At 42.7% G+C, this 19963-nt stretch overlaps 1 non-coding gene across 1 annotated transcript; it reads right to left on the bottom strand.

The window, feature by feature from the left end:
- Window positions 1–17188: 17188 nt before the first annotated feature.
- LOC122914807 lies at window positions 17189–17296 on the bottom strand. The gene has a single exon (XR_006385881.1). It is a non-coding gene; the product is annotated as a U6 spliceosomal RNA (small nuclear RNA).
- Window positions 17297–19963: the final 2667 nt, after the last annotated feature.

Raw genomic sequence — 19963 nt, 5'->3', positions numbered from 1 at the left:
ATTATAAGTGGCTTAAGGAGAGGTGGTATAGTAGGCTATGAGGTCAAATAAGTGAGCGGAAGCCAGATCACAGAGGTCCTTGCTAAATAGTTTAGGGTCACTCTATAGACAATAGGAAGCCACTGAAGAATTTTAACTTTTCTGAATTGTACATTAGAAAAATCACCTTTTGTAGCTTGAAGAGAGAATTACCTGTATGAAGGAGGTCATAAGTCAGAGTGAAGTTGCACCTGCATCTTGAAATAAAGCAAGCAGAAGAAAATAATAGGGAGTTGGATTTAGTTCAGTTTTAGGCAAATTACTTTTTTTTTTTTAAGATTGATTGATTGATTTGGCAGACCCAGATCACGAGTAGGCAGAGAGGCAGTCAGAGAGAGAGGAGGAAGCAGGCTCCCCGCCGAGCAGAAAGCCCGATGCGGGGCTCAATCCCAGGACCCTGGGATCATGACCTGAGCCGAAGGCAGAGGCTTTAACCCACTGAGCCACCCAAGTGCCCCTAAGCAAATGACTTCTTGATTTCCATGGAAACTCAGGACAGGAATTGGGAGTAGCTTCATATTTGGAATGATTAGCCTTTTGCTGGGTCATCTCATGCTTGGAAATCCTCTGGCTCTTGCCTGAGCCATGGTCCTAGTTAAACCATGGAGATGGGATTGGTTCCACGGTTCCACTAAGGATACATGTAGGCCATTCTCTGACGCACAAACACAAACTCTGATTTAGACCTGGAACTTACTGCATCTCCCTGGAATTCTTTGGGCAAAAATGACCCAAAGTTCCAGAATGGTCAGCTAAATTCATCCCAAGTCATATTTATTATACATTTATTCCATGCCAAGTGCTTCTAATACTTTATGTTATTTAATGCTGATAATTTTGTGAGATGTAGATAGCAGCCCAATTTTGTGAATTAGGAAATTTGAGTGGCAGAGAGGCTGCCCACCTAGTGCATGGTAGAGCTGGGTCTACCCCAGGGTCAGACTGCTGGCCTATCACTGTCCATTCTTGACCTGAGTTCTTTTCCAGTGGTTTAGAGTACAGTAAGCAGTATTACATATCACAATTAGAGTGCATATCAGTCATTCACTGAACAACCATTATACTTGGGACTGGTCAGTAATATGCTTTTACTTCTAGTGGTGAGTTTTTTTGCTGCAACTCCAAAGCTCACCCCTAAAGTAAGGGAACAGCTATCCTGAATGAAGCTACATGAAGCCCCTTTACCCTTATTTAGAATTGTGCTAGCTCACAATATGAGTTTTATGGTTTCCCAGCTTATAGAAGCAGCGGGGTAACTGGAGACATTTGCTTTTTGCTATTAGGCAAGTGGTTATCACTTACTGGTTTTGTAGGAAGTACTTGACTTTAAAATTGGACATACTAGGGGCACCCGCGTGGCTCAGTCTATTAAGCATCCGACTGTTGATCTCAGCTTAGGTCTTGATTTCAGGATTGTGAGTTCAGGCCCCTCACTGGGCTCCATGCTGGGCATAGAGTGAGCGAGCATGGATACATACATACATACGTACATACATACATAAAAATAAAGTTGAACAGACTGGAGCTCAGTTCCTGTTGACGACTTGTGTGACATCTACAAAGTCACTTAACTTCTCTGGCCTCACTTTGCTCGTCTGGAAGATGAAGGTAATCGCTACCTCAAGATTGTTGTGAGGAGTAGAGATTGTAATGAAGTACCCAGTTTATAGTGTTTGGTCAGTAAATAAATGATAATGATTTTTTTTTCAAAGCAGTGCTTTGGGCTTTAACCGACATGGGAAAAATGAGTTGTCATTTATTTTCGGTTGTCTTTTATCAGCGTGTCCACTTTATGTTATAGTCAACACATTTGAACTATCAAAACGAATGACAAAGCAAGGAGGAGGTGCTAATGAACCCAGTGTTTTGGTGGGCTTCCCCATGATTCTGCTCACCTGTCCCAAGTTCCCTTGTGATCTCCAGTACCCCTACCTTTCAGGCGGGCTGCTGCGTCATGCTGTACATCCTGGACTCTTCATTTCAATCACATTTCTACTTGAGACAGTTTAGAGGAAAAAGCCAGTGGTCTGAGTGTGTATTCTATTTCCCCAAGTACAGACATCAGGGGGCGCCTTTATAAATGAAAAAATAAACAGATCTCCAGCAGGAAAGAGGCCTCCCTCTGCCTCCGCCAATGATGTATGGGGTGCTCAGGCAGTAGTCACGCCTGGAGTTTGAGCCCATCTGTTTTCTCTGTTCACCTCCTGAGTACTGTCCCCTTGTGGTTTGCATCATTCCCAGAGACCAGCCAACTCCAACCCTCCTCTAGCCACTTGGTCAATAGCTGTCTTATTTAAACACACTCCTTCTCTTTGGGTGCCAGATGTTAAGTTTCAAGGCAGCAGAGGCTAGGCTGGCTAACGCTGTGACACCTGCTTTAGCAGGCAAGCCAGTCAGCTGCTGCTTCTGATGTTGTTGGCCCTTTTTCATGGACAGCATCAGGGTTTCACCCCACCAAGCACACACACAGGCAGCTGAGGGAGCCTCATAAATTATGGTTTTGTTTGTTTACTCAGGGCAAGCAGCGTGGTGTAGTGGAAAGAGCCCTGCACTTTGAAGCAGAAAACATGGGTTTGAGTCCTCACTGGTTATGTGATTTTGTCTTCAGAGCACCTCTTTCTCTGTAGATTTATAGTGTCTGAGATGGTGATAAGTGCTATTTGTTTATCTGCTTATTGGCCATCTCTTCTACCACGATGTAAATTTCAGTAAGTCAGGGGCTGTCTTGGCCATCATTCTAACTCCAGCACCTAGGACAGTGCCTAGAACATAGTAGGTTCTTAGAAAATATTTATTGAGGGGCACCAGGGTGGTGCAGTTGGTTAAGCATTCAACTCTTGGTTTGGGCTCAGATTGTGATCTTGGAGTGGTGATCTTGGTGGTGGGATCAAGCCCTGCTCTGTCTCCATGCTCAGCAAGGGGTCGGCTTGAGTATTTTTTTTTTCTCTCCTTCCCTTTGCCTGACCCCTTGTGTATGTGCACTCTCTCTCTCTCTCAAATAAGTAAATAAATCTTGAAAAATAATATTTATTGGGGTGCCCGGATGGCTCAGTTGGTTAAGCGTTTGCCTTTGGCTCAGGTCATGATCCCGGGATCCTGGGATCAAGCCCCACATTGGGCTCCCTGCTCAGTGAGGAGTTTTCTTCTCCTTCTCCCTCTGCCTGCCTCTTCTACTTGTGCACTCTCTTGCTCTCTTTCTCTCCTTGTCAAATAAATAAATAAAATCTTTAAATAATAATAATAATAATATTTATTGAATGAACTCTGAATATAAATAATAATATTTATTGGTGAACTCTGAAACTACCTTGTCTCCCTACTGTGATCCTTGAAAAGTCTTATCTTCTCTGGGCCTTAGTTTTGTCAGCTGTAAAATGAAGGCATCAAATCTCTGTTCCTCGTGCTCTAAGATAATAAGGATTTGCTCATTTAACATATTATTTCGGGTCTCTATTCTGGGCACTCTGCTAAGCCCTGAAAATATAGTCACGAACAAGTCAGAAACAGACCTGCACTCATGGGGTTTTGAAAGGGAGAGGCTACCAGTAAGTAATGGGGTAAACATGTATTTAAGGACCATTGTGATAAGACTTACAAAGGATCTGCAGAGGGCACTGCAAGAGGATTTAATTAATAGGGAGAACCTATTCATGCTGGGGGGTAGTCTGGGAAGATGACCTGAGGAAAGTGACATTTAAGCTCTGGTTCTACAGCTCAATAGGGAAAAGGAGTATGGGATTTCAGCCAGAAGGAAGGGCTTATGTGAAAACCCTGGGAAAAAGTGTTGCTGGAACAATGACCAATAAGGAGGTTGTGCCCAAGATGAGGCTAGAGAGGTAGGCTGGGCTAGACCATTGGGACCTTTGCGGCTGTGGTAAGGATTTTGTCATTCTAAAGGCAAAGGGAAGCCAGTAAAGATAATTCCTATCAGTATGGAGCACTCACTAGTACAGACAAAAAGGAAAGTTGGATCCCCTCCTTATGTGTCTGTCCAGTGTGATAGGGAAGATAGATAGTACTCCATTTTGTAGAGGAAGAAAGGAAGATTAAGTGATTTTGCAAGTCACAGGTAGAGCTTAGTCTTTAAAATTTTTGTCCACATCTCTCAATACTCTTCCACGTTTAGAGAATTGAGAGCTTTTCCCCCCTCTCAAATCCTCCGAATGGCTAAATTTTAGACCTAAATATCTTGTAATAATAACTCTCATCTGAAAATTGTAAGCAACTTTTAAGCAAGTCTGATAGAGACAAATTTCTCCTGAGCAATTTCTCCTGCTTACATTTTGGGGAGCTACAACCAAATTTTTGATGCATTTTTAGTTGTCCTTAGGAAGGATTTCTAGGAACAGGGTTATTGTGTCAAAGGACGTAAGTTCTTAAAGAACTCTTGACACATACTGCCTGGTTGCCCTACCAAGGTTGTACCAATTTTGATGCTCATCATTAGTACATGAAAATGACTTTCTCAGTGCTTCAAATAATGACTCTCTCACTGCTTCAAGCCAATCTTAATTTCTTAAGCAAAGCTAAATAGAGCTGAGTTTCCAGTTGTTTTGTTCATTTGGAGACAGGAATTCAACTAGGCTTTCACAGTATTAATTGGGGGAAGAAGGTGAAGCTAGAGAGATAGCACCCAAGGGAAGCAGGAAATTCCCAGAGGCCTAGGAGCCAGAAAGTACCTCCTGTGAAGTCTGGTCATTCACTGACACGAGACACTCTTTTGTGTGTACAGTTGGTGCTGTTCACAACTTGGTGTGGTTCCTGGGGACATAAGTAGGGACTCTAAAGCTGAAAGATCTCTTAAAAACACCGAGAAAGAAGAAGCTCTTTTCCAGCATAAGCTGAGTTGGTGGAAAGAGCAACAATGAGTTACGACTACCAGCAGAATCAAGAGAGTATCAGCATGGGCTTTGTTAGCTCTGCAAGTGGGGATGCAGACCTAAGAATCAGAGATCTTGGTGGCATGATGGGCCTGGAACTTTATCTCCCTACAGTGCCTTGCACAGAGTAGGGGCTCTGGGAGTGTTTCAGAGCCTAGCTTAGTTAACAGTAATTTGCTATTAATTCAGATATTTGATATGCAAAGCAATGGAAACAAAGATTAGGGCATGGTTCATGTCCCCACAGATCTTCTAATCTAGTGATGGTTAACCAAAAGTTATAAGCAATTACAAAATACTCAGAGGAGGGGTAGGAGAGGAGAAGTACGGGGTACCATGAAAGTATATAGCAGGGGCCCCCCACGTCTAGCCTTAGTGGATATAGTAGGATATAGGGTAATTTCAATGAAGACAGGGCTGTAAATACCTTATTCATTGTTGTATCCCAGTACCTGCTATATGAGGGGTGCCCCATAAACATTTGATGAATGAATCAACAAAGGAATGAATGAATGATGTGCTGTCTAAATTGGTAAGCCCAGTGGAGGATGGGAATAATGTTTCATACAGAGATAAAGGCAAGGTAAAGGACTGGAGAGATTAAGAAAGTTGGTTGATGCAGCTGAAGCAAAGTCAAGGGAACACAGAGAAACAAGATTCAAGGGTGAAGAGGTCAAAGGAAGTCAGGCTAAGGAGGATCTTCTAAGGTCTGTAAGGGACTTTGGATTTTTTTGTAAGAGAAACAAGAAACCAAGGTAAGTTATTGAGCAAGGAAGTGATATAATCAGATGGCAGAGCTAACAGTAGTTAGTTATTACATGTCAGCCATATGCTAGAGACTTTATATATAATATCTCTTATTTTCAGAACAACCCTGCAAGGTATATGTAATCCCCTATTCTATAGATGAGATAATGTGGCCTACCTAAAGTCGAATAGCACATCTGGGATTGAAATCAAGGCCTGTGTATTCTTTCCACTAGATCCCGCTGCCTTCCTACTGCTGGATAGTCTCACTTTCATTTCTTGTGAAAATGCCTTCCCCTGGTCCTTGACTCCAAGAACACCAACCTTTAGCTAGGCATGTGAGTAGCTGGTTAGGACAATCCAAAGCCTACACATTATGCCACTGCTGCTGAATTTATGCGATGGTGAGAACTTGTCGCTTCAAGTATGATTCTTCATACTGATACTTCATACAGATACTTCATATCTGCACCATACAGATTTGAGCACATTATACCATAACCATAGTAATAACACAGCAGTCATTTGTGGAGCTTCTGCAAAGTGCAGGCACTATCAGGAATTCATATATATATATATATATATTTTCATCTTAAAAACAATATTTTGAGGTAACTATAATTAACATGATTTTGACATGAAAAAAATTGAGGCCAAAAGAGGTTAAGTGACTTGCCCAAGATCACACAGTTAAAAAATTATTAGAGGGTCATGCAGAGTAAATGATACTAAATTAGCTCTTATGCCACAAACAACTGTAAAATTGGATACAACGTATGAAATAATTGTCTTCAGATGTTGGACAACAGACAGAGTAGGAATATGATCCCTAATAGAAATAAAACAAGTGATGTACCTCATTATCAATGAATTTGGAAGCATTTTCTAGGTCCTGATGCAGGGATTTGCTAGGACGAGGAAACAAATCAGAGTTCAGGATTATTGAGGCAGGTGAAATTTGCAGGGCAGGGTTTCAAAAGCTGGTATAGAAAAGGAGCTCCGAAATATGCATAGGTGTCCCCTATACATAGATAGGTAGATAATCCACAAGGCCAAACAGAGAACAGCTACTGGAGAACCATGAGCTAAACAACTACTACTATATGCAGAAAACTGGGGTATGTTTGAGTTATAACTAGCCGGAGTGTGGAGATCTCTTTGAGTATTCCAAGCATCCAGTAGAGCTCTCAGAAATTCCAAGCCTTAAAGGCAGGTCTAATCTAGCCCTGGAGTAAAGGCTACTCTAGGAATACCCTAACAGGCTTTAAAACTGTCCTCAAAAGGATCAGGTTCATCCACAACTAAATGATCTGCCTGCTAGAGCAAAACTCAGCATCCCATTAAGGAAGACAACAAAATCCCCACCCAACAATGTAGCATCCATAGTGTCTAGCACAAAATATATTAATAAACATGCAAAGAAGCAGAAAAATGTGACTCATAATCAGAAAAATAATTTAGTAGAAATAGAGCCGTATGTAACATTAATGTCTGCAGTTAACAGCTTAAATTAGTTATAAACATGTTAGGGCATTAGAGAAAAGTATAAACATAATAAGGGAGAATAAGGAATCTCAACAGGGAACCAAAAATTATCCAAAAAGAATTAAATAGAAATTATAGAACTGGAAAATATAATAATTTTTGAAAAATTCAGTGCGTGGGGCATCTTGGTGGCTCAGTTGGTTAAGCCTCCTACTCTTGATTTCAGCTAAGGTCATGATCTCAAAGTCCTGGATAGAGCCCCGCTTTGGGCTCCCCACTCAGTAGGGAATCTGCTTGTCTCCCTCTCCCTTTGCCCATTCCCCACACTCACATCCAATCTCTATCTAAAATACACATTTTTTAAAAATTCAGTGCCTGATCTGCAATCACAATCACAATCCCAGCAAGTTATTTTGTGAACATGGACCAAACCAATTCTAAAGTTTATATGGAGAGGTAGAAGATCTCCAGAATAGCTAACACAATATTGAAGGAGAAGAACAAAGTTCAGAATCACTCCCTGACTTGAAGACTTATTATAAAGCTGTAGTAATCCAGATAGTGTGATGTTGGTAAAAGAATAGACAGATCAATGAAACAGCATAGAGAGCCCCAAAGTAGACCCATATAACTATAGTCCATTGATTATCGATACAGGAGCACAGGCAATACTATGGAGCAAAGATAGTCTTTTCAACAAATGGTGATGGAACAGCTGGACATTCACATGGGAGAAAAGATCTAGACACAGAAATTCTACCCTTCACAAAAATTAACTCAAGATGGATCATAGACCTAAATATGAAACACAAAACTATAAAACTCCTAGAAGATAACATAGGAGAAAACCTAGATGACCTTGAGTATGGTAATTACTTTTTAACGTCAAAATATCAAAAACGCAATCAAAGAAAGAATTGATAAGATAGACTTCATTAAAATTAAAGGCTTTAGTGCTCGCTTCGGCAGCACGTTTACTAAAATTAAAGGCTTTAAAAAAAAAAGAAAAGCTTTTGCTCTGTGAAGGTTACTCTTAAAGAGAAAATAAGTCACAGACTTAGAGAAAATATTTGCAACAGATAAATCTGATATAAGACTATTATTCAAAATATATAAAGAACTCCTAAAACTCACCAAGGAAACAACCAAATTTTTTTAAAAATAGGAAAAATATTTAAGCAGACATATGACCAAAGAAGAAAATACTCATGACAAAAAAAACATATGAAAAGATGTTCTACATCATTTGTCATTAGGGAATTATAGATTAAAATAATAATGAGATACCACTATACACGTATTAGGCCAAAATCCACAACACTGACAACACCAAATGTTGGCAAGGATGTAGAGCATCAGGAACTTTCATTCGTTGCTAGTAGAAATGCACAATGGTACATCCACAACTAAATGATCTGTACATCCACAACTAATGATCTGGAAGATAGGAAGTTTCTTACAAAACAGTCTTACCATATGATCCAGCAATTGTGCTCTTTGATATTTACCCAAATGAAGTGAAACTTATGTCCACACAAAAATTTTATGTCTACACAAAAACCTGTACCTGGATGTTTAGGGCAGCATTATTCATACATAAATTAAGAACTAGCAGAACCAAAAAAAGTAGACAAATCCACAATTTAGGTGGATACAAAAAAATGAAGGCATGACCTCTGGAGTGGCAGAGTAAGGAGCTCAAAAAATCCTATAAAACATATATAAAACCCAGAACATTAAAACTGAACAAAATTGTCAAAAACAAAAGGGATCAAGGGCGTACAACAAATTGAGAAGCACTTATTCATGAAAAACTACTGAACCTTTGGTAAGAACAGTGGCCGTCTATGACGTCTTAGCCTGTGGCTGTTCCTAACCCTCCCCCCACCCTGCCCCCACACTACCACCTTAGCTCACCTACCTCGGTAAGTGTTCTACAGAGAGAGGCAAGTCATGGAAAACTGCATCTTTGCTTTGGCAAGGTGCTCCCTTGATTTGAAAAACCCCATGCCCGGGGGCATTGAAAGAAACAGAGCAATCTCAATGGCAAAACAAAAAACAAGAAAGGACAATTCAGCTAGCTTGAGGTTCAGGTCCTGTTTAGGGCAAGAGGACAGAAATTTAGCAGAGTTATACATGGAATGATACAGTCATAGTGGGTCTTGATAAGTTCCCATGTATTTCTGACAAAGCACGTACATGAACAGGAGGGCAGAGTGCTGTGGCCGTCCACATATTCCTGGTAGAACTTGAGACCACGTAGACAGGCAGGGGAATACAGTAGTTCCCACAGAAAGTAAAAGCTGTCGCAGACTTATAAACTCCCTGAATTTTGAATGTACTCTCACACACACATTAGATTTATCACAGAGCCATTGAAGAAGGTTTAAGTCTTATGGGCTCAAGGTATCTGAGCACATCCTCTGACCAATCATTGGCTGACTACTTAGCAATGCAGATACAGAGGCAAGGAAGCAAGATGTAAACATAACAGGAATTTTATTTATTTACTTATTTTTAAAGGTTTTATTTATTTATTTGACAGAGATCACAAGTAGGCAGAGAGACAGGCAGAGGGAAAGGGAGAAGCAGGCTCCCTGCTGAGCAGAGAGCCCGATGTGGGACTCAATCCCAGGACTCTGGGATCATGACCTGAGCCAAAGGCAGAGGCTTTAACCCACTAAGCCACCCAGGCACCCCCATAACAGGAATTTTTTTAAAAAATTAGAAAGACAACAATGACTGCACACTGCAGCTTCCACAGATCTAGTCGTGGCCAGTTACTAAGCAACCAAAAGCAACAACAGTCTGTAGGGAGAAAATATCAGATTTCAGAATGGCCAGAACATATTATCAAACAAACCAAAAAATGAGATACACAAAGAAATGGGAAACTATGACCCATATTTGGGGAAAAATGCACTAAGAACAATAATGTATGACTTTAAAAAACCTTAACTAATTTGACTTGACTGACATTTGCAAAACAGGACACTCAACTGCAGAAGGCTTATTCTTTTGAAGTGCATGTGGAAGATAATCATTTGTATTTTTACAAAATTTAACACCTATTGTTTTCTTTAAAAGTTTATTTAAGTAATCTCTACACCTAAGGTGGGGCTCAGACTCAGCCCCAAGATCAAGAGCTGCACCCTCTTCCACCCAAGTCACCAGGCACCCCTTAACACCTATTGTTGTTGATAAGGAGAAGAAAGAAACTTTCCCCAAACTGAAACAGAACAAAACATAATCTGTAAAGTTGGATCTATAAGAATTCTATGGCTAAGTGATACTTTATAGTGAAATATTGAACACTTTCCCACTAAGTTTAGGAGCAAGGCAATGATATCAGCTATCATCAATTCACTCAATACTATATTCTTGGAGGTTCTGGCCAATGTAATAGGATGAGAAAAGTAGCCAAAAGACATTAAAATTAAAAAGTAAGTAAACTTTTATTTTCAAAGAGCATGATCAAATAAATAGAAAAATCTAAGAACTATAACCAAAAAAACCCGACTTGAGGCAATAGTGAATTTAGTAAAGTGACAGAATATCAGGTCAACATATAAGATCACTTGCAGGGCGCCTGGGTGTCTCAGTGGGTTAAGTCTATGCCTCTGGCTCAGGTCATGATCTCAGGGTCCTGGGATCTAGTCCCGGATCAGGCGCTCTCCTGGGCAGGGAGCCTGCTTCTTCCTCTCTCTCTGCCTGCTGCTCTGCCTACTTGTGATCTCTGTCAAATAAATAAAATCTTAAAAAAAAAATCAATTGCATTTATATATACTAACAATAAACAATTGGAAAAATTTAAAAAATACTATTTATAATAGCATTGAAAACATAAAGTAGGGGCACCTGGATGGCTTAGTTTAAGTGACTACCTTTGCCTCAGGTCATGATCCTGCAGTCCTGGGATTGAGTCCCTTATCAGGCTCCCTGCTCGCAGGAGTCTACTTCTCCTGCTAACATCTCTCCTCTCATGGTCTCTCTCTCTGTCTCTCTCTCAAATAAATAAATAAAATATTTTTTTTAAAAAAGAAGTATTTAGGGATAAATAGAACCTACAAATACTGAATAGAGAAATCAAAGAAATTCAGAATTAATGGAAAAATATACCATGCTCATGGGTTGGAAGAACACAATACTGTTAAATTTTTTTTAAAGATTTTATTTGTTTATTTGACAGAGACACAGCAAGAGAGGGAACACAAGCAGGGGGAGTGGGAGAGGGAGAAGCAGGCTTCCCTGTGATCAGGGAGCCTGATATGGGGCTTGATCCCAGGACTCTCGGATCATGACCTGAGCTGAAGTCAGACACTTAATGACTGAGCCACCCAGGCACCCCACAATACTGTTAATTTGTCAGTTTTCCTCAAATTGATCAATACATTCAAAGCAATTTCTAGTCATACTTTTTTTTTTTAGAAACTGACAGGTTGGTACAAAAATTTATACGGAAATATAAAAGCTCTAGAATAAGCAGTCTTGAAATAAGACAGAGGTGAAGAATTTACATTACCTGATTTCTGTCTGGGCTTACAGAAACGCTACACTAGTTAAGACATTGTGGTGCTGGCATAAAGATAGGAAAGTTAGATCATTGGGACAGAATGGTAAGTCTAGAAATGATATTGAATTGATTTCATCCAAAAAGCAAAAGCAATTCAATGTAGAAAGAAAAGTATGTTTAACACACAGTGCTAAAAAAATTGCTATGCAATTTTTTCTAGAAGATTATTTTCATGATCTTTGGATAGCAAAAGATTTCTTAGAACCCAGAACTGTGAAAGAAAAATCAATAAAATGGAATTCACCAAAACTTAAAGTTTAAAGCTTCTGCATCTCAAAAGGCATCATTAAGAAAATGAGTAGGAAAGTAAATTTGCTTACCTATGTCTGTATGTTTGACAAAGGACTTCTATCTAGAATATGTAAATAACGCCTATAGCTCAATAGTACAACACAATTAAAATGCATTTTTTAAAAAATGGGCAAAAGATATGAACTTGTGTTTAATATCATTATTCATCTGCAAAATGTAAATTAAAATGTTGAGATGCACAACATGCCCACTAGAATGGCTAAAATCAAAAGGACAGGTCACGTCTAGTGCACTAAGGATAGTGAAGTAAGCAAAATACATTGCTGGTGGGAGTGTAAAGTGTAGTGATGCAACCACTTTGAAAATTAGTCTGGAACTTTCTCATAAAGTTAACATGCACCTACCAAATGACCCAGTGATTCCACTTGTCAATATTTACCCAAGAAAATGAAAACAAATGTAGAAAGATTTGTACAGTAATATCCATAGGAGCTTTATTTCAAAACTGGAAACAACCCAGATAACTACCAACAGGTAATGGGATAAGCAAATTGATATCCATATTATAGAATACAATTCAGCAATGAAAAGGAACAAACTCTACTGAACATTTAAAGAAAATTTAATACCAATTCTTCACACTCTTTCAAAAATCGGAGAAAACACTTCTCAACTCATTCTGTGAGGTCATTGTTACTCTGATACTAGAAACCAGACAAAGGCATTACAAGAAGATGACAAATATCTCTCATGAATACAGATGTAAAAATCCTCAACAGAATATTATCAGACTGAATCCAGCAACATATAGAAAGAATTAATCACTCTGACCAAGCAAGATTCAGCCTAGAAATGTAAGATTCATTTAACATCTGAAAATCAGTTAATGTAACATACCTTAGCAAGAAGAGACATAAACTACATGATCATTTCAACAGAGTCAGAAAAAGCATTTGAGAAAGTCCAGTACTGTTTCTTGGTTTAAAAAACTAAAAGGGGGCACCTGGGTGGCTCAGTGTGTTAAGCCTCTGCTTTCAGCTCAGGTCATGATCCCAGGGTCCTGGGATCGAGCCCAGCATTGGGGTCTCTGCTCAGTGGGGAGCCTGCTTCCCCCTCTCTCTATGCCTGCCTCTCTGCCTATTTGTGATCTCTGTCTGTCAAATAAATAAATAAAATCTTAAAAAAAAAAAAAAAAACTCAACACCACAGGGGCTAAAGGTAGGGAGAAAGGGGAATTCTTTAGTGACCATAGACTTTCAGTTTCACAAGATGAAGAGTTCTGGAGGTTGGTTGCACAACATGAATGTACTTAACACTATTGAACTGTATGCTTTAAAATGGTTAGGATGGTACATTTTATGTTATGATACTTTAGCACAATCAAAAAAATTTTCAATAAAAATGTTTAACTCGGGACACCTGGGTGGCTCAGTGGGTTAAGCCTCTGCCTTCAGCTCAGGTCATGAACTCAGGGTCCTGGAATCGAGCCCGGCTTCGGGCTCTCTGCTCAGCAGGGAGCCTGCTTTCCCCACCCCCACCCCCGCCCTACCTGCCACTCTGCCTACTTGTCATCTCTGTCTGTCAAATAAATAAATGAATAATCTTAAAAAAATAAAAACATTTAACTCAAAATGGACCACAGACCTAAATATAATAACTAAAAGCTATAAAACTCTTTCAAGAAGACAGGAATAAAGCTTTGTGATCATGGGTTAGATCAGGCCTTCTTAGACACCAAAAGTATAAGTGACAAAAGAAAAAGTAGGTAAGTTAGAATTTAAAGGATACCTTCAGGAAATGAAAAGACCTCCTACCGAATAGGAGAAAATATTTGCAAATGATTTATCTGATAAGGGAATTGTATCCAGAATACATAAAGAACTACTACAACTCGACAGTAGAAAGACAGTAATCCAACTGAAAAACAGGCAAAGGATCTGAACAGACAGTTCTCCAGAGAAACATACAAATGTCCAAAAAACTCACAAAAAAATGTTCAGGATCCTCAGTCATCAGAGAAATGCAAATGAAAATTATGAGAAACCACTTTATGCTTGCCGGGATGTCTATAATAAAGATTGACAATGGCATGTGTCAGGGAGGACATGGATACATTGCAACCCTCATACCTTGCTGGTGGTAATGTAAAATGGCACAGTCATTCTGGAAGACTGTTTGGCAGTTTATAGTCACCATATGACCCAGAAATTCTACTCCTAGGTATATACCCCAAGGAAATAAAGCATACATCCACATAAAAAGTTGTATACAAATGTTCATGGCAACATTATTCATCATAGATAAAGAGTAGAAACAGCTCGAATATCCATCAACTGATGAACAGTTAGGTAAAAGTGGCATATCTGCCCAATGGAATACTATTCAGCCATTAAAAAGGACAAAGCACCAATACACGCTGCAATATGGATGGACCTTATAAACATTATACTAAGAGAAGCCAGACGCACAAGGCTAAATATAATGTAACAATGGAATACAGAGTAGCTGCATATCTTAGTACTTCCTGGATGCATAAATGAATTAATAATTAAGTAAAATACCCATGCCAACTGGATTTAGAAGGTGAAAGAGACGTGAAACTATGGTAAAGTTGAGTTTGCTAAGCTGCCTGAGTAAGGGGCAGGAACATTAAAGAGATCAGGAGAGGCAGGGTAGGATTTGAAACTCAGATCCCAGAGGAGAGCACAGATGTGAGAGTCCTTGGCTTAGAGGTGATAGGTTAAGCGGGGGCGATGTTTAAATTCACAAGGGAAGAAGTTTGGAAATAAGAGCAGAGTGGGGACAGCTGAGCCCTCTGCCCTTGTTTCTGGAAGAAGATGTCTGAGATCCTGGGCATTCAAGTAGCATGAGGGGTGTGTGGTGCTGGGGAAAGAACCGAGGACTTGAGTCAGAGGATCCAGGTTCTTTAGCTCTGCCTTGCTTTATGACCTTGAGTAGCTGATCCTCCTGTCTGAGGCTCTTTCTTCACCTGTAATCAGGGATAATAATCCCAGCCCTCTTTCCCAACACTATTGCATGGACCAAAAGGGAGAATGCATAAGAAAGTGCTTTGTAAACTGTAAAAGACTCATCAGATGTAAGGAGTTACTATTGCTGCAGTGGGAGATGCAGAAGGCCAATAAAATGGATTGGGTTGCAGTAAGCACAGGGGTTACTTTCTGTTTCTTAAAAAAAAGAAAAAAGGAAAGAAAAACCAGCAGCAGCAAGTACTGCCAGGTGCACAACGTAGTTTTTCCAACTTTGAGAAGCAAATAACAGAGAGGGGCCAACTGGCTCATCCCAAGAGGCCTGTCTTCACCAATTGAATCAGAAATCACGGCTCAGGGAATAGTTGCAGGCAAGGGCCCAGGACAGCAGGCCCTGTCCTGGCGGGGCGGGATCCAGGGGGTGTGGGGCCAACAAAGGTTGTCCACATGGCCGGAGACCCGGGCCCTGGGCCCCTGTGGCTTGGAGCTTCCTTCGGTCCCCGCCCAACTAGATGTATTCCTTAGAGTCCCAGGTGGCCCATGAAGGGGCTGCCAGATCCCAGGCCACATTCGGGAGCATCACCTCAGGGTTAGGCAGAGAAGTGACCATGGCTTCACCACAAAATAGGCCAGGCTGAATTGCTATAGCTCCCCAGGTGGCCAGCCTCATTAGACCTCAGGGCCGCATTGGGCCTGCCAGAACTGCGGGCCAAGCCCAGCGCGGGAGGCGTGGGGAGGCTGCTTTGAGTTCTTTTCAGGCCCAGAGACACGTTCCCCCAATGCCTGGCTAGAGGCAAGCCCCTGAAGTTTGTGTGCTGGCCCAGAGACAGTCCTCTCAACTAGTACCTTTAAGGCAGCCACGCTTTTCTCAATTCTCCTTAGCCAGGGCGAGAGAAGACATGAATGACCATCTAGTCCAGCCTGCCTGCCCCCGTTTTCAGCTGAAGAACCTGAGGCCCAGAGAGGCAGGAACTTGCTGAAAGGTCAGATCAGGGGATCTTCTCTGAGGCCGAACAACAGTGCTGAGAACAGAAATCAAGTCTCTGGCCTCCCAGCTGTCCGCCTCCCCTCTCCCCTCCTCCTTTTCCCATTACCGGTATTTTCCAGTCTCTTCTCCTTGGGGCTGATGCCCTCTCACCTCTCTGAACTTCCTGGCCAGCCCTACCAGCCTGAGGTGTCCACCTAAGGTTAAGATTCTGCTTCCCCCGCTCTGCTGTGCACTTGCCAGCTCACAGATGGTCCCTGGTGGTGGGCCTGGGGCATGGGCGGGGGAGAGGTAAGGTCAGGAGCTGCAAAAGCCGGTCCAGGGTAGCTACTAATGGTTATATGGGGGCGCTGCTTTGGAGCTTCTCATAACCCTCCTTCGGCTACCTTTGTTCTTCCCCTCTGCGTTCACTCTCCAGTCCCTGAAACCTTGCTGAGGACTTGAACTCAGAGCGCTGCCTTGTGCAAGGCATCAGGACACAGCTACTACTTACCAACTCACCCCTGCCCTCAGGTACCCCCAGTCTGGTGGCGGTGGCATTTGCCCCCAGGATGATCAGCATAGGATATGAGTGCAGCATGGAAGACTCTAGAAGCCCAGGAGATGCCCCCTCTACTCCCAGCCTGGGCAGTCAGAGAAGGCCTCGAGCTCCAATGCAGCTCTAGGAGACTTTTCCTAGGCAAGTAGGTGGAGAAAGGCCACACTAAGACCAGAAGGTAAGCAGCGTGACAGCACTGGGGAACGGTGCTGGATTTCATGTGGTTTAAACCATAGGCTGGGCAGGGGTGAGTATGGGTGAGGCTGGGGGTTGCCAGGGGCCGTATGTGAAGGGGGCTGAAGGCAGGTCCAGTGTATATTTTCCAACACCAACAAGCCATTAGGTCAGTTCTGATGCTGCCTATCTGGAGATAGCATCAGAGCCCATGGGTGAAGGGTTCCATCCCACAAGACTGCCCTCACCTGTGCTTCTGGCCAATTGGTTCTAAATTGGAGGTTCCCACAACCCCTTCCTTGGGTTCAATTAATTTGGGTAGAGCAGCTCACAGAACTCGGAGGAAGATTTCTGCTGATGAGTTTATTATAAAGGATACTATAAAGAATATATATGAATAGCTAGATAAACAGGTACAAAAGGCAGTATCAGGTCCAGCCGTCCCTTTTCCCTCATGTCCTGGGCACTCTGGAGAGGTGCTGGGGCAGCCCACCAGTGAGCCCATATTCTTTATGGAGTGCCAGGCCTGGTATTTCTTTTCCTTACTGAACCTTAGCATGTCATCCTTGGGCAGGGCCCATGCTAATCTTCTCTGTATCGTTCCAATCTTAGAATGTGTGCTGCCAAAGCGATCACTCCCTGACGGAACCTTAGTCTCCCCATCAGCAACAGGACAGATGAAGCCCAGTCATCTCTCAGGGGCTTTCACTCCTAGATGAATCAGAAGCAGCTATGGAACTTTGTACAAGACAAACACGTGGGCCCCATCCCAAGTTTATTAAATCATCCTTTCATTCCACAAATATTTTTGTGCATATACAACGTGCTTCACACGGTTCTAGGCAGTAGGCATACAGCAAGGGGCAAAGACCCTGGGCCACCTTCGTGGAGTTTCCACTCAGAATCTCTGGAGACAGGCCCAGACATCTGTATTTAGAAAAGCTCCACTAGCAATTCCAAAGCCCAGCGTTAGAGGCTGAATTGTGTCCCCCTCAAAATTCATGTGTTGAAGTCCTACCCCTCAGTACCTCAGAATGTGATTGTGTTTGGAGATAGGGTCTTTAAAGAGGTGAGTAGCACCCACATTTCCCTCAGAGCCATGCCTTCGTGAAACAGAGGGAGCTAACCCGCTTCCATCAGGGCCAAACCTATAGAGATGTCTCTGAGCTTTGGGTTACCTAGCTCACACTACCCAGATGTGCTTCTCGTTTGCCTTCTGTATCCTTGTCCAGTGCTTTAAGCTGTAGATCCTGGGCGAGGCTGACTATCTGAGTTTGCTAGGGCTACCATTTCTAAGTATGCCAGACTGAATAGCTCCAACAACAGAAATGTGTTTTCTCACAAATCTGGGGGGTAGAACTCCAGGATCAAAGTGTTGGCAGGGTTGGTTTCTTTTGAGGCATCTCTTTGGCTTGTACATGGCCACCTTCTTGGTGTGGCTTTACATGGTCTCTCCTCTATGTCTGTGTCCTGATTGCCTCGTATAAGAACACTAGGCATATTGGATTAGACCCACTCCCTGATTTCATTGAGCCTTCCCCCAATCCCCGACAGGCCTAGTACAGGCTCCTTCTTACCCATCCTGCTTACCTCCACAAGGAGGCTCCAGTGGGGCCAGACCTTGGGAATAGCACCAAAGATCTATCCTGCCCAGAGAGACCCAGCATGGGCAAGAATCTGACCTGAGGTCACACAGCATGGTGGATACAAGCCAAGATGGAGTCTCACCGTCCCGCCCCCCGCCTCCCCACCCCCGGCCCTCAATGGTTCCAGCTGCTTTCTCCTTCAGCCCTGGCACCTTGCCCAAACCTGCTGCTGCCCGCTCTGCTTTCCCACCCTCTCCTCCCCACCTCTTTGCCTCTGACTAAGGCCCGGAACATGATTTCAGAATGATGAAACCCAGCTCCTGAGGTCACGCCGGCCTCTTTCAGTGACTGTAATTTTGCACGGCCCTATTTCTCCCCCCCGCCCCTCCCCTCTGACCCAGTAGGCTGGGGCAGCTGCCAGGCCTTTGGCCCATGCCTGGGGGGAATGTGAGGATGAGAACCAGAAGAGATCACTCAAGCCAGGTCAAGAGGAATTATACGTTACAGATCGTCTCCTGACCCAGCACCGGTCTGGGGGACACACAGACTGATAACACAACCTTGTGCTCACGTCATGCCTTCCCCCGTCATTCCACTTAACCATCCCTCGTAGCATCGTATTTACACTTAGGCTTTCCAGGTCAACACCAACAAGTTGCTCATACCTCTGTTCCCCCATGCCGTGCTGATTTACATCTCCAGGCGCTTGCTTCTCTGTTGTTTTCTCTGTCCAGATTGTTCTTTCTTCCCTTTTCCCTACCCTCTGCAGCTTTGCCTAGCTTCTCCTCCTCATCCTTTAAGAACAGCTCTGGCATCATCTTTTTTAGGAAGCCTGCCCTCACTGTCCTCCCACCCCCACTCCGAGCAGGTGGGCCGATGTGGTTCTCAGTGTTCACTCCTAATAATCTCTCTTTATTACATTGTTCTCAACGTTCGTCACACTGTCACGTCTGTCTCTTTACCCATCTCAAGAGCAGGGATGGGGTTGGGACTAGGTCTGGTTCATCTTGGTGCCGCAAGACAGGGCAGAGCATAGAATAAGTCACTGAATGTGGGATGGCCTCCCCCACCCCCACCTGCCGCCACAAAGATAGATGACATGGGGGTTGGGATCTCCCACTTTACAGAGAAAACCGAGGCCCCAGAGGAGTTAACTGATCTGTTAAAGGGCCCAGGATGAGTTAATAACAGAGCAGGGACTAGAATCCAGCTCTCCCTGGGCTTCAATTAGTTTTCTTATGCTCCAAGGACAGCATTCAAGGAACAGCCAGCAGAGGGACCCACTGAGCCATACTAGGTGTATTAGTTTCCTATTGCTGCTGTAACAGATCACCATGAACTTGGTGGCTAAGAGCGACTCACTTATTGTCTCACAGTTCTGGATATCAAAAGTTCAAAATGGGTCTCACTGGGCTAAAATCAAGGTATCAGCATGTCTGTATCCCTTTCTGGAGGCTCTAGGGGAAAATCCATTTTCTTATTGTTTCAAGCATCTTGAGGCTGTCCGGATTGCTTGGATCCTTCTTCAGAGCGAGCAATGGCTGGTCAAGCCATTCTTACATTGTATCATCCTGGCACTTCCTCTTTCCCTTCCCTCTTTTTTTTTTTTTTTTAAAGATTTTATTTATTTATTTGACAGACAGAGATCACAAGTAGGAAGAGAGGCAGGCAGAGAGAGAGGAAGGGAACCAGGCTCCCTGCCCAGCAGAGAGCCCGA

The sequence above is a fragment of the Neovison vison genome, chromosome 7 (assembly GCF_020171115.1).
Source record: "Neovison vison isolate M4711 chromosome 7, ASM_NN_V1, whole genome shotgun sequence".
In the NCBI taxonomy this organism is placed as follows: domain Eukaryota; kingdom Metazoa; phylum Chordata; class Mammalia; order Carnivora; family Mustelidae; genus Neogale; species Neogale vison.
Note: the sequence above shows the minus strand (reverse complement) of the source record. Positions and strands in the feature narration are given on the sequence as shown.